This window comes from Mus musculus, chromosome 10 (assembly GCF_000001635.26).
Source record: "Mus musculus strain C57BL/6J chromosome 10, GRCm38.p6 C57BL/6J".
Lineage (NCBI taxonomy): Eukaryota > Metazoa > Chordata > Mammalia > Rodentia > Muridae > Mus > Mus musculus.
In genome coordinates, this window is record NC_000076.6 from 100,368,525 (window position 1) to 100,381,520 (window position 12,996).

The 12,996-nt window shown below is 40.4% G+C and overlaps 2 pseudogenes; both read right to left on the reverse strand.

Moving 5' to 3' along the window:
* On the reverse strand, positions 2,956 to 3,600 carry Gm4310 (predicted gene 4310; annotated as a pseudogene).
* Gm8723 (predicted gene 8723) lies at positions 8,160 to 8,802 on the reverse strand (annotated as a pseudogene).

Genomic DNA, 12,996 nt, shown 5'->3' on the forward strand with positions numbered 1-12,996 from the left:
AAATGGTCCCAAGAATGAAGCTGGGGTAGCCATTCTAATATCTGATAAAGTTGACTGTTAGTCAAAAGTCATCAAAAATATCAGGAAAGACACTTCATATTCATCAATTTAAAAAATCTACCAAGAAGGACTCTCAATATTGAAAACATCTATGCTCCAAATGCAAGGGGACCCACATTCATAAAAGCAACTTTACTGAAGCTAATAGCTCACATTTCAAGTCAAACAATAGTTGTGTGGGACTTCAACACCCAACTTTCATCAATGGACAGATCAGGGAAACACAAACTAAACAGAGACACACAGTGAAAATAACAGAAGTTATGGACCAAATTGATTTAACAGACATCTATACAACATTTCATGCGAAATCAAAGGAATATGCCTTCTCGCTGGCACCTCATGGTATCTTCTCCAGAACTGACCGTACACTTGGCCACAACACAGAACTCAAAAGAAAGAAGATTGAAATAATCCCATGCTTCTATCAGATCACTACTGAACAAGGTTGTTCTTCAATAGCAACAAAAACACAGAAAGCAAACATACACATGGAAGGTGAACAATGCTCTATGATAACTCAATCATAACTTGGTAAAGGAAGACATAAAAGACATTTTAGAATTTAATGAGAATGCAGGTACAACATCCCCAAACTTATGGGACATAATGAAAGTAGGGTAAGAGGAAAACTCATAGCTCTGTGTGCCTCCCAAAAGAAAGCAGAGAGAGCATACAGTAGCAGCTTAACAGCACACCTGAAAGCTCTAGAACAAAAAGAACCAAATAAACCCAGGAGGAGGAGAAGGCAGGAAATAATCAAACTCAGGGCAGAAACCAACCAAGTCAACACCAACAGAACTCTATGAAGAATCCACAAAACTGGGAGCTGGTTCTTTGAGAAAATCTACACAATACAGATAGTGTTAGCCAGACTAACCTGAGGGCACAGAGACAGGATGCAAATGAACACAATCAGAAATGAAAAGGTAATCCCACGCATCCTATCTGATCACCATGGACTAAGGCTGATCTTCCATAACAACATACAGAATAGAAAGCCAACATTCACGTGGAAACTGAACAACACTCTACTCAATGATTCCTTGGTCAAGGATGAAATCAGAAAGAAATTAAAGGCTTTTTAGAGTTTAATGAGAATGAAGCCACAACATACCCAAACTTATGGGACACAATGAAGACAGTCCTAAGAGGAAAACTCATAGCCCTGAGTGCCTCCACAAAGAAACTAGAGAGAACATACCCTAGCCGACTCACAGCACACCCAGAAGCTCTAGAACTAAAGGAAGCAAGTTCACCCAAGAGGAGTAGACTGCAGGAAATAATTAAGCTCAGGGCTGAAATCAACCAAGTGGAAACAAAAAGAACTATTCAAAGAATCAACCAAGCCAGGAGCTGGTTCTTTGAGAAAATCAACAAGATAGATAAACCCTTACCCAGATTAACTAGAAGGCAAGGGGACAGTATTCTCAGTGTGTCTCAGTGGCAGAATACTTGCTTGGCACATGTGCAGCCCTGGGTTAGATGCCCAGGAAAAAACACAGTTAACAGTTGTCTGTCTGTGTGAATCCCCTTTAAAGGACCCTCTATGTTACCCTGTCTGTCGCAGTCATTAAATCCTGTCAATTGTGACCATTTGTTGGCTTTGACTCTTGTTCAATTGTTGTTTTCTTTATTTTTGTTTTTATTATCTACTGGGAGGAGATCAGCAATGGTTTACTGGGTGATTAGGTGTCAAAAGCTTTCATTGAAGCCCTTGGGAGGCGGAGGCAGGCAGATCTCTCAGTTGGAGGACATCTCTGCTCTACAGAGTTTCAAGGACAGATATCTCGAAAAAAAAATTTTTTTTTTTTTTGGAGATTTAATCATGTTAAGAGGGATGATCTGAAGTCATTTTAAAATAAAACATTTAGTCTGATGATTGGGTATTACACTGAATTAGCCACAGTCTTTTCTTCTGGCATCTGTTACAGTTGTAAACATTGCTTTCTTTAGTATTCTGTCTCTTTAAGGATTGTAATTCTTTGTGGTGTGAAAACAGATTCCGTTATCATAGATAGTAGGCTTATCTAGGGAGGGGGAGGTCCTTATAAAAGGAGTCTGGAGAGGCTTGGACAGCACACTTGAGAGAGCTGAGGCAAGCTGCAAAGAGCTCTGTCTGCCCTGAGACAGAAGGCTTGACAGACAGGTGAGTGAACCAAACCAACTAGTCTCAAGGAGCCCAATGTCTCCTAAGAGAGTTCCAGGTCTTCAGAGCTATGAAATACTTCTTTCTTAAGGCATAAACTTAAAACTCAACTCTAAATACATTTGATTTTAAATAATCCAGTTTTTGAAATTGGGTGGTCGTTTTCATTCTAATTCTGTTTGTTAAAATTTGTTAACTTCTGGTAAAATATAGAGATAGCGTCATTTATCTCTGAAGTCCAGAACTTACAAGGCAATGCTCGGCACTTTAGAGCTGACTGTGTGTACCAGGCTATCATGGAAGTTGGAAAGATCCTCCTGCCTCTGCCTCTGCCTCTGCCTCTGCCTCTTGAGGGCTGGGATCAAAAGCATTTGTTTTTATTTTAGTGTATTTTGTTTGTGACAATAACCACTATGTAGAAATGGACAAACTGGTTATATTTTATATTCTGTTCAAGTTCTTTCTGATGTGTTTGGTATTGCCTTTCTTGTGCAGCTTTTCTCATTTGTTTAGCTGGTGTCCATCATTTCCTGATAAGCATCCAGCTGGGCGTCCAGCTCCTCTACATATAGCTGCTGCAGTTCCTTCTGATGCTGTTGCTGTTGCTGCTCCTTCTGGTGCTGCTGGTGCTGATGATTCTGTCCCTGCTTCTGCTGCTGTTGCTGCTGCTTTTGCTGTTACTGCTTCTGGTGCTTCTGCTCTTCTTGCTGCTGTTGCTGCTGCTGCTGCTGCTGCTGCTGCTGCTGCTGCTGCTGCAGTTTTGAGTTCCTGCTGGTGCCTCTCCATCTTCCCTGGTTGCCTCCAAGTGTCCATCTCTTGGTGCCTCCACCACCTAATACTCCAGAGCCAGGGTTTCTTGTCATGCCGCCCCTATCACTGTTTTGTGCAGGTCTTCCTTGTCTATCAATCTGTGAGGTGACAAGGTAGATGTTCATAGGTCAGCCATCCAAAGGGGTGCCATTGCACTCTCTCATAGCCTTCAGGGCATCTGCTTTCCTTTCAAAGTGCACATGTGCTGTCCCTAAACTTCGTCCACAGCGATCATAGTGCACAGCAGATTTTTTCAACGTTCCAAATTCAGCAAAGAGTAGCTGAATATCAGCATCTGACACTCCGAAGTGCAGATTTGACAGGAACAGCTTCCCACCAGTATCCACGTGGTTTTGACCCCTGAAGCCTCCAATGAATAGGTCATGCTGCCACTTGTCTGGAAGTTGTTTTGGTCTGCAGTATGGTGCCAGCCTGTTCCTTCCACCATGGGTGAAAGCTGGCCGATACCTCTTAGGCCCAGTGCCTCGCTTCACCCGGGAATCAGGCCTGTCACGACGTCCTTGCTGCATCTTGTTCAGCTTAATGATGTCTTCCAATGACATGTCCATTTTGTCAGCCATGGTAGTCATGGAATTTGCCCTTGTATCCAAGGTACCTGATTTGAAAACAAAATTTATTTTATGTAAAATTACATCTTTCCTTTTAGCATATTGCATCATTAGGACATAAGGAAGAGATCCTGAGAACCTGATTAGGAAAAACAAGAAGTTTGAACTTGATCACTATAGACCCACAAAGGATTGAATTTAACTGGTATATGTAGCTGTAACTTCTAACCGTATTGCAAATGAGAGAACTAGTCAAATACCATCCTGGTCTACTCAGAATGATTCCAATGCAAACACAGTTCCTTAACACCACAATTTCATTAAAAAAAAATGAAATTATTGTTAGGAGCAAAACCAGTGACCTGAGCCCAGTCTCTGTGTGCCAGAGTCAGAGGAGAGAATTTACCCATGAAAGATTTTTTGAGCTCTACCTGTTTGCTGTACAAAGACAATGCCAAACACATCAGAAAGAACTTGAACAGAATATAAAATATAACCTGTTTGTCCATTTCTACATAGTGGTTATTGTCACAAACAAAATACACTAAAATAAAAACAAATGCTTTTGATCCCAGCCCTCAAGAGGCAGAGGCAGAGGCAGAGGCAGAGGCAGAGGCAGAGGCAGAGGCAGAGGCAGAGGCAGAGGCAGAGGCAGAGGCAGAGGCAGAGGCAGAGGCAGAGGCAGAGGCAGAGGCAGGAGGATCTTTCCAACTTCCATGATAGCCTGGTACACACAGTCAGCTCTAAAGTGCCCAGCATTGCCTTGTAAGTTCTGGACTTCAGAGATAAATGACGCTATCTCTATATTTTACCAGAAGTTAACAAATTTTAACAAACATAATTAGAATGAAAACTACCACCCAATTTCAAAAACTGGATTATTTAAAATCAAATGTATTTAGAGTTGAGTTTTAAGTTTATGTCTTGGGAAAGAACTATTTCATAGCTCTGAAGACCTGGAACTCTCTTAGGAGACATTGGGCTCCTTGAGACTAGTTGGTGTGGTTCACTCACCTGTCTGTCAAGCCTTCTGTCTCAGGGCAGACAGTTCTCTTTGTAGCTTGCCTCAGCTCTCTCAAGTGTGCTGTCCAAGCCTCTCCAGACTCCTTTTATAAGGACCTCCCCCTCCCTAGATAAGCCTACTATCTATGATAACTGAATCTGTTTTCACACCACAAAGAATTACAATCCTTAAAGAGACAGAATACTAAAGAAAGCAATGTTTACAACTGTAACAGATGCCAGAAGAAAAGGCTGTGGCTAATTCAGTGTAATACCCAATCATCAGACTAAATGTTTTATTTTAAAATGACTTCAGATCATCCCTCTTAACATGATTAAATCTCCAAAAAAAAAAATTTTTTTTTCGAGATCTCTGTCCTTGAAACTCTGTAGAGCAGAGATGTCCTCCAATTGAGAGATCTGCCTGCCTCTGCCTTCCAAGGGCTTAAATGAAAGGTTTTGACACCTAATCACCCAGTAAACCATTTCTAATCTCCTCCCAGTAGATAATAAAAACAAAAATAAAGAAAACAACAATTGAACAAAAGTCAAAGCCAACAAATGGTCACAATTGACAGGATTTAATGACTGTGACAGACAGGGTAACATAGAGGGTCCTTTAAAGGGGATTCACACAGACAGACAACTGTTAACTGTGTTTTTTCCTGGGCATCTAACCCAGGGCTGCACATGTGCCAAGCAAGTATTCTGCCACTGAGACACACTGAGAATACTGTCCCCTTGCCTTCTAGTTAATCTGGGTAAGGGTTTATCTATCTTGTTGATTTTCTCAAAGAACCACCTCCTGGCTTGGTTGATTCTTTGAATAGTTCTTTTTGTTTCCACTTGGTTGATTTCACCCCTGAGCTTAATTATTTCCTGCAGTCTACTCCTCTTGGGTGAACTTGCTTCCTTTAGTTCTAGAGCTTCTGGGTGTGCTGTAAGTCTGCTAGGGTATGTTCTCTCTAGTTTCTTTGTGGAGGCACTCAGGGCTATGAGTTTTCCTCTTAGGACTGCCTTCATTGTGTCCCATAAGTTTGGGTATGTTGTGGCTTCATTCTCATTAAACTCTAAAAAGTCTTTAATTTCTTTCTGATTTCATCCTTGACCAAGGAATCATTGAGTAGAGTGTTGTTCAGTTTCCACGTGAATGTTGGCTTTCTATTCTGTATGTTGTTATGGAAGATCAGCCTTAGTCCATGGTGATCAGATAGGATGCGTGGGATTACCTTTTCATTTCTGATTGTGTTCATTTGCATCCTGTCTCTGTGCCCTCAGGTTAGTCTGGCTAACACTTTCTGTATCGTGTAGATTTTCTCAAAGAACCAGCTCCCAGTTTTGTGGATTCTTCATAGAGTTCTGTTTGTGTTGACTTGGTTGGTTTCAGCCCTGAGTTTGATTATTTCCTGCCTTCTCCTCCTCCTGGGGTTATTTGGTTCTTTTTGTTCTAGAGCTTTCAGGTGTGCTGTTAAGCTGCTACTGTATGCTCTCTCTGCTTTCTTTTGGGAGGCACACAGAGCTATGAGTTTTCCTCTTACCCTACTTTCATTATGTCCCATAAGTTTGGGGATGTTGTACCTGCATTCTCATTAAATTCTAAAATGTCTTTTATGTCTTCCTTTACCAAGTTATGATTGAGTTATCATAGAGCATTGTTCACCTTCCATGTGTATGTTTGCTTTCTGTGTTTTTGTTGCTATTGAAGAACAACCTTGTTCAGTAGTGATCTGATAGAAGCATGGGATTATTTCAATCTTCTTTCTTTTGAGTTCTGTGTTGTGGCCAAGTGTACGGTCAGTTCTGGAGAAGATACCATGAGGTGCCAGCGAGAAGGCATATTCCTTTGATTTCGCATGAAATGTTGTATAGATGTCTGTTAAATCAATTTGGTCCATAACTTCTGTTATTTTCACTGTGTGTCTCTGTTTAGTTTGTGTTTCCCTGATCTGTCCATTGATGAAAGTTGGGTGTTGAAGTCCCACACAACTATTGTTTGACTTGAAATGTGAGCTATTAGCTTCAGTAAAGTTGCTTTTATGAATGTGGGTCCCCTTGCATTTGGAGCATAGATGTTTTCAATATTGAGAGTCCTTCTTGGTAGATTTTTTAAATTGATGAATATGAAGTGTCTTTCCTGATATTTTTGATGACTTTTGACTAACAGTCAACTTTATCAGATATTAGAATGGCTACCCCAGCTTCATTCTTGGGACCATTTGCTTGGAAAACTGTTTTCCAGCCCTTTACTCAGAGGAAGTGTCTGGCACGGACATTTGTTTCCTATATGCTATAAAATGCTTAGCCCTGTAAGTATCCAGTCTGATAGTCTATGTCTCTGTATTGTGGAATTGAGGACATTGATGTTAAGAGATATTAAGGAATAGTGATTTGTGCTTCCTGTTATCTATCATTGATGTTAGTTTTATGTTTGTCTGGCTATCTTCTTTTGGGTTTGTTGGAAGAAGATTACTTTCTTGCTTTTTCTAGGGTGTAGTTTCCCTCCTTGTGTTGGCATTTTTTTATGTATTAACTTTTGCAGGACTGGGTTAGTAGAAAGATACTGTGCAAATTTGATTTTGTCATGGAATATTTTTGTTTCTTCATCTATGCTCATTGAGAGTTTTTATGTGTCTATTAGTCTGTGCCAGCATTTATGTTCTCTTAGGATCTGTATGAGATCTAACCAAGACCTTCTAGCTCTCATAGTCACTGGTGAGAAGTCTGGTGTAATTCTGATAGGTCTGATTACTTATCTCACTTGAATTTTTCCCTAACTGTTTCTGGTTTTTTTTGTTTGTTTGTTTTGATTTGTTTTATACATTTAGTGTTTTGATTATTATGTGACAGAAGGAATTTCTTTTCTGGTCCAAACTATTTAGAGTTCTGTAGGCCTTTTTTGTGTTCAGGGCAAATCTCTGTCATTAGGTTAGGGAAAATTTCTTCTATAGACCCAAAGAGACACAGAGAGACCCAAAATGTGTGAGAGTTACTCATTCTCCACAAAAATCAGTCATCAACGACGTCTAGAATAGACTTTATGACTCTAGAATACTTGTTTATTTCACACACAATTTTATTAGGGCAAAGGTGAAAATGCCTACTTCACCAAAGCAAAAACTACAATTTATCCACAAAATAACTCAGTACAAAACAAGTGTATTTCTGAATGTAAATAAAAGAAAGAAGGAGAGAAAGAAAGAACTTTACATGGGGTTTTAAAACAGGAGAAAAGCAAAAGAAGCAAAGGAGGAATCCACCATTGTGTTCATGGTCCAGTAGCCAACCCTCAGTCTAGGCATCAGAGACCAGCCTCTGGGTCCCGTTGTTGGGCAGCTTTGCTCAGTTGTTTAGCTGGTGTCCATCATATCCTGATAATAATCCAGCTGGGCGTCCAGCTCCTCTACAGATAGCTGCTGCAGTTCCTTCTGCTGCTGTTGCTGCTGCTGCTCCTTCTGCTGCTGCTGGTGCTGGTGATTCTGTCCCTGCTTCTGCTGCTGTTGCTGCTGCTTCTGCTGTTGCTGCTTCTGGTGCTTCTGCTCCTCTGGCTCCTGCTGCTGCTGCTGCTGCTGCTGCTGCTGCAGTTTTGAGTTCCTGCTGGTGCCTCTCCCGCTTCCCTGGCTGCCTCCAAGTGTCCATCTCTTGGTGCCTCCACCACCTAATACTCCAGAGCCAGGGTTTCTTGTCATGCCGCCCCTATCACTGTTTTGTGCAGGTCTTCCTTGTCTATCAATCTGTGAGGTGACAAGGTGGATGTTCATAGGGCGGCCATCCAAAGGGGCGCCATTGTACTCTCTCATAGCCTTCAGGGCATCTGCTTTCCTTTCAAAGTGCACATGTGCTGTCCCTAAACTTCGTCCACAGCGATCATAGTGCACAGCAGATTTTTTCAACGTTCCAAATTCAGCAAAGAGTAGCTGAATATCAGCATCTGACACTCCAATGTGCAGATTTGACAGGAACAGCTTCCCACCAGTATCCTCATGGTTTTGACCCCTGAAGCCTCCAATGAATAGGTCATGCTGCCACTTGTCTGGAAGTTGTTTTGGTCTGCAGTATGGTGCCAGCCTGTTCCTTCCACCATGGGTGAAAGCTGGCCGATATCTCTTAGGCCCAGTGCCTCGCTTCACCCGGGAATCAGGCCTGTCACGAAGTCCTTGCTGCATCTTGTTCAGCTTAATGATGTCTTCCAAACATGTCCATTTTGTCAGCCATGGTAGTCATGGAATTTGCCCTTGTATCCAAGGTACCTGATTTGAAAACAAAATTTATTTTATGTAAAATTACATCTTTCCTTTTAGCATATTGCATCATTAGGACATAAGGAAGAGATCCTGAGAACCTGATTAGGAAAAACAAGAAGTTTGAACTTGATCACTATAGACCCACAAAGGATTGAATTTAACTGGTATATGTAGCTGTAACTTCTAACCGTATTGCAAATGAGAGAACTAGTCAAATACCATCCTGGTCTACTCAGAATGATTCCAATGCAAACACAGTTCCTTAACACCACAATTTCATTAAAAAAAAATGAAATTATTGTTAGGAGCAAAACCAGTGACCTGAGCCCAGTCTCTGTGTGCCAGAGTCAGAGGAGAGAATTTACCCATGAAAGATTTTTTGAGCTCTACCTGTTTGCTGTACAAAGACAATGCCAAACACATCAGAAAGAACTTGAACAGAATATAAAATATAACCTGTTTGTCCATTTCTACATAGTGGTTATTGTCACAAACAAAATACACTAAAATAAAAACAAATGCTTTTGATCCCAGCCCTCAAGAGGCAGAGGCAGAGGCAGAGGCAGAGGCAGAGGCAGAGGCAGAGGCAGAGGCAGAGGCAGAGGCAGAGGCAGAGGCAGAGGCAGAGGCAGAGGCAGAGGCAGAGGCAGAGGCAGGAGGATCTTTCCAACTTCCATGATAGCCTGGTACACACAGTCAGCTCTAAAGTGCCCAGCATTGCCTTGTAAGTTCTGGACTTCAGAGATAAATGACGCTATCTCTATATTTTACCAGAAGTTAACAAATTTTAACAAACATAATTAGAATGAAAACTACCACCCAATTTCAAAAACTGGATTATTTAAAATCAAATGTATTTAGAGTTGAGTTTTAAGTTTATGTCTTGGGAAAGAACTATTTCATAGCTCTGAAGACCTGGAACTCTCTTAGGAGACATTGGGCTCCTTGAGACTAGTTGGTGTGGTTCACTCACCTGTCTGTCAAGCCTTCTGTCTCAGGGCAGACAGTTCTCTTTGTAGCTTGCCTCAGCTCTCTCAAGTGTGCTGTCCAAGCCTCTCCAGACTCCTTTTATAAGGACCTCCCCCTCCCTAGATAAGCCTACTATCTATGATAACTGAATCTGTTTTCACACCACAAAGAATTACAATCCTTAAAGAGACAGAATACTAAAGAAAGCAATGTTTACAACTGTAACAGATGCCAGAAGAAAAGGCTGTGGCTAATTCAGTGTAATACCCAATCATCAGACTAAATGTTTTATTTTAAAATGACTTCAGATCATCCCTCTTAACATGATTAAATCTCCAAAAAAAAAAATTTTTTTTTCGAGATCTCTGTCCTTGAAACTCTGTAGAGCAGAGATGTCCTCCAATTGAGAGATCTGCCTGCCTCTGCCTTCCAAGGGCTTAAATGAAAGGTTTTGACACCTAATCACCCAGTAAACCATTTCTAATCTCCTCCCAGTAGATAATAAAAACAAAAATAAAGAAAACAACAATTGAACAAAAGTCAAAGCCAACAAATGGTCACAATTGACAGGATTTAATGACTGTGACAGACAGGGTAACATAGAGGGTCCTTTAAAGGGGATTCACACAGACAGACAACTGTTAACTGTGTTTTTTCCTGGGCATCTAACCCAGGGCTGCACATGTGCCAAGCAAGTATTCTGCCACTGAGACACACTGAGAATACTGTCCCCTTGCCTTCTAGTTAATCTGGGTAAGGGTTTATCTATCTTGTTGATTTTCTCAAAGAACCACCTCCTGGCTTGGTTGATTCTTTGAATAGTTCTTTTTGTTTCCACTTGGTTGATTTCACCCCTGAGCTTAATTATTTCCTGCAGTCTACTCCTCTTGGGTGAACTTGCTTCCTTTAGTTCTAGAGCTTCTGGGTGTGCTGTAAGTCTGCTAGGGTATGTTCTCTCTAGTTTCTTTGTGGAGGCACTCAGGGCTATGAGTTTTCCTCTTAGGACTGCCTTCATTGTGTCCCATAAGTTTGGGTATGTTGTGGCTTCATTCTCATTAAACTCTAAAAAGTCTTTAATTTCTTTCTGATTTCATCCTTGACCAAGGAATCATTGAGTAGAGTGTTGTTCAGTTTCCACGTGAATGTTGGCTTTCTATTCTGTATGTTGTTATGGAAGATCAGCCTTAGTCCATGGTGATCAGATAGGATGCGTGGGATTACCTTTTCATTTCTGATTGTGTTCATTTGCATCCTGTCTCTGTGCCCTCAGGTTAGTCTGGCTAACACTTTCTGTATCGTGTAGATTTTCTCAAAGAACCAGCTCCCAGTTTTGTGGATTCTTCATAGAGTTCTGTTTGTGTTGACTTGGTTGGTTTCAGCCCTGAGTTTGATTATTTCCTGCCTTCTCCTCCTCCTGGGTTTATTTGGTTCTTTTTGTTCTAGAGCTTTCAGGTGTGCTGTTAAGCTGCTACTGTATGCTCTCTCTGCTTTCTTTTGGGAGGCACACAGAGCTATGAGTTTTCCTCTTACCCTACTTTCATTATGTCCCATAAGTTTGGGGATGTTGTACCTGCATTCTCATTAAATTCTAAAATGTCTTTTATGTCTTCCTTTACCAAGTTATGATTGAGTTATCATAGAGCATTGTTCACCTTCCATGTGTATGTTTGCTTTCTGTGTTTTTGTTGCTATTGAAGAACAACCTTGTTCAGTAGTGATCTGATAGAAGCATGGGATTATTTCAATCTTCTTTCTTTTGAGTTCTGTGTTGTGGCCAAGTGTACGGTCAGTTCTGGAGAAGATACCATGAGGTGCCAGCGAGAAGGCATATTCCTTTGATTTCGCATGAAATGTTGTATAGATGTCTGTTAAATCAATTTGGTCCATAACTTCTGTTATTTTCACTGTGTGTCTCTGTTTAGTTTGTGTTTCCCTGATCTGTCCATTGATGAAAGTTGGGTGTTGAAGTCCCACACAACTATTGTTTGACTTGAAATGTGAGCTATTAGCTTCAGTAAAGTTGCTTTTATGAATGTGGGTCCCCTTGCATTTGGAGCATAGATGTTTTCAATATTGAGAGTCCTTCTTGGTAGATTTTTTAAATTGATGAATATGAAGTGTCTTTCCTGATATTTTTGATGACTTTTGACTAACAGTCAACTTTATCAGATATTAGAATGGCTACCCCAGCTTCATTCTTGGGACCATTTGCTTGGAAAACTGTTTTCCAGCCCTTTACTCAGAGGAAGTGTCTGGCACGGACATTTGTTTCCTATATGCTATAAAATGCTTAGCCCTGTAAGTATCCAGTCTGATAGTCTATGTCTCTGTATTGTGGAAATGAGGACATTGATGTTAAGAGATATTAAGGAATAGTGATTTGTGCTTCCTGTTATCTATCATTGATGTTAGTTTTATGTTTGTCTGGCGATCTTCTTTTGGGTTTGTTGGAAGAAGATTACTTTCTTGCTTTTTCTAGGGTGTAGTTTCCCTCCTTGTGTTGGCATTTTTTATGTATTAACCTTTGCAGGACTGGATTAGTAGAAAGATACTGTGCAAATTTGATTTTGTCATGGAATATTTTTGTTTCTTCATCTATGCTCATTGAGAGTTTTTATGTGTCTATTAGTCTGTGCCAGCATTTATGTTCTCTTAGGATCTGAATGAGATCTAACCAAGACCTTCTAGCTTTCATAGTCTCTGGTGAGAAGTCTGGTGTAATTCTGATAGGTCTGATTACTTATCTCACTTGAATTTTTCCCTAACTGTTTTTGTTTTTTTTTTGTTTTGTTTTGTTTTTTGTTTTGATTTGTTTTATACATTTAGTGTTTTGATTATTATGTGACAGAAGGAATTTCTTTTCTGGTCCAAACTATTTGGAGTTCTGTAGGCCTTTTTTGTGTTCAGGGCAAATCTCTGTCATTAGGTTAGGGAAAATTTCGTCTATAGACCCAAAGAGACACAGAGAGACCCAAAATGTGTGAGAGTTACTCATTCTCCACAAAAATCAGTCATCAACGACGTCTAGAATAGACTTTATGACTCTAGAATACTTGTTTATTTCACACACAATTTTATTAGGGCAAAGGTGAAAATGCCTACTTCACCAAAGCAAAAACTACAATTTACCCACAAAATAACTCAGTACAAAACAAGTGTATTTCTGAATGTAAATAAAAGAAAGGAGAGAAAGAAA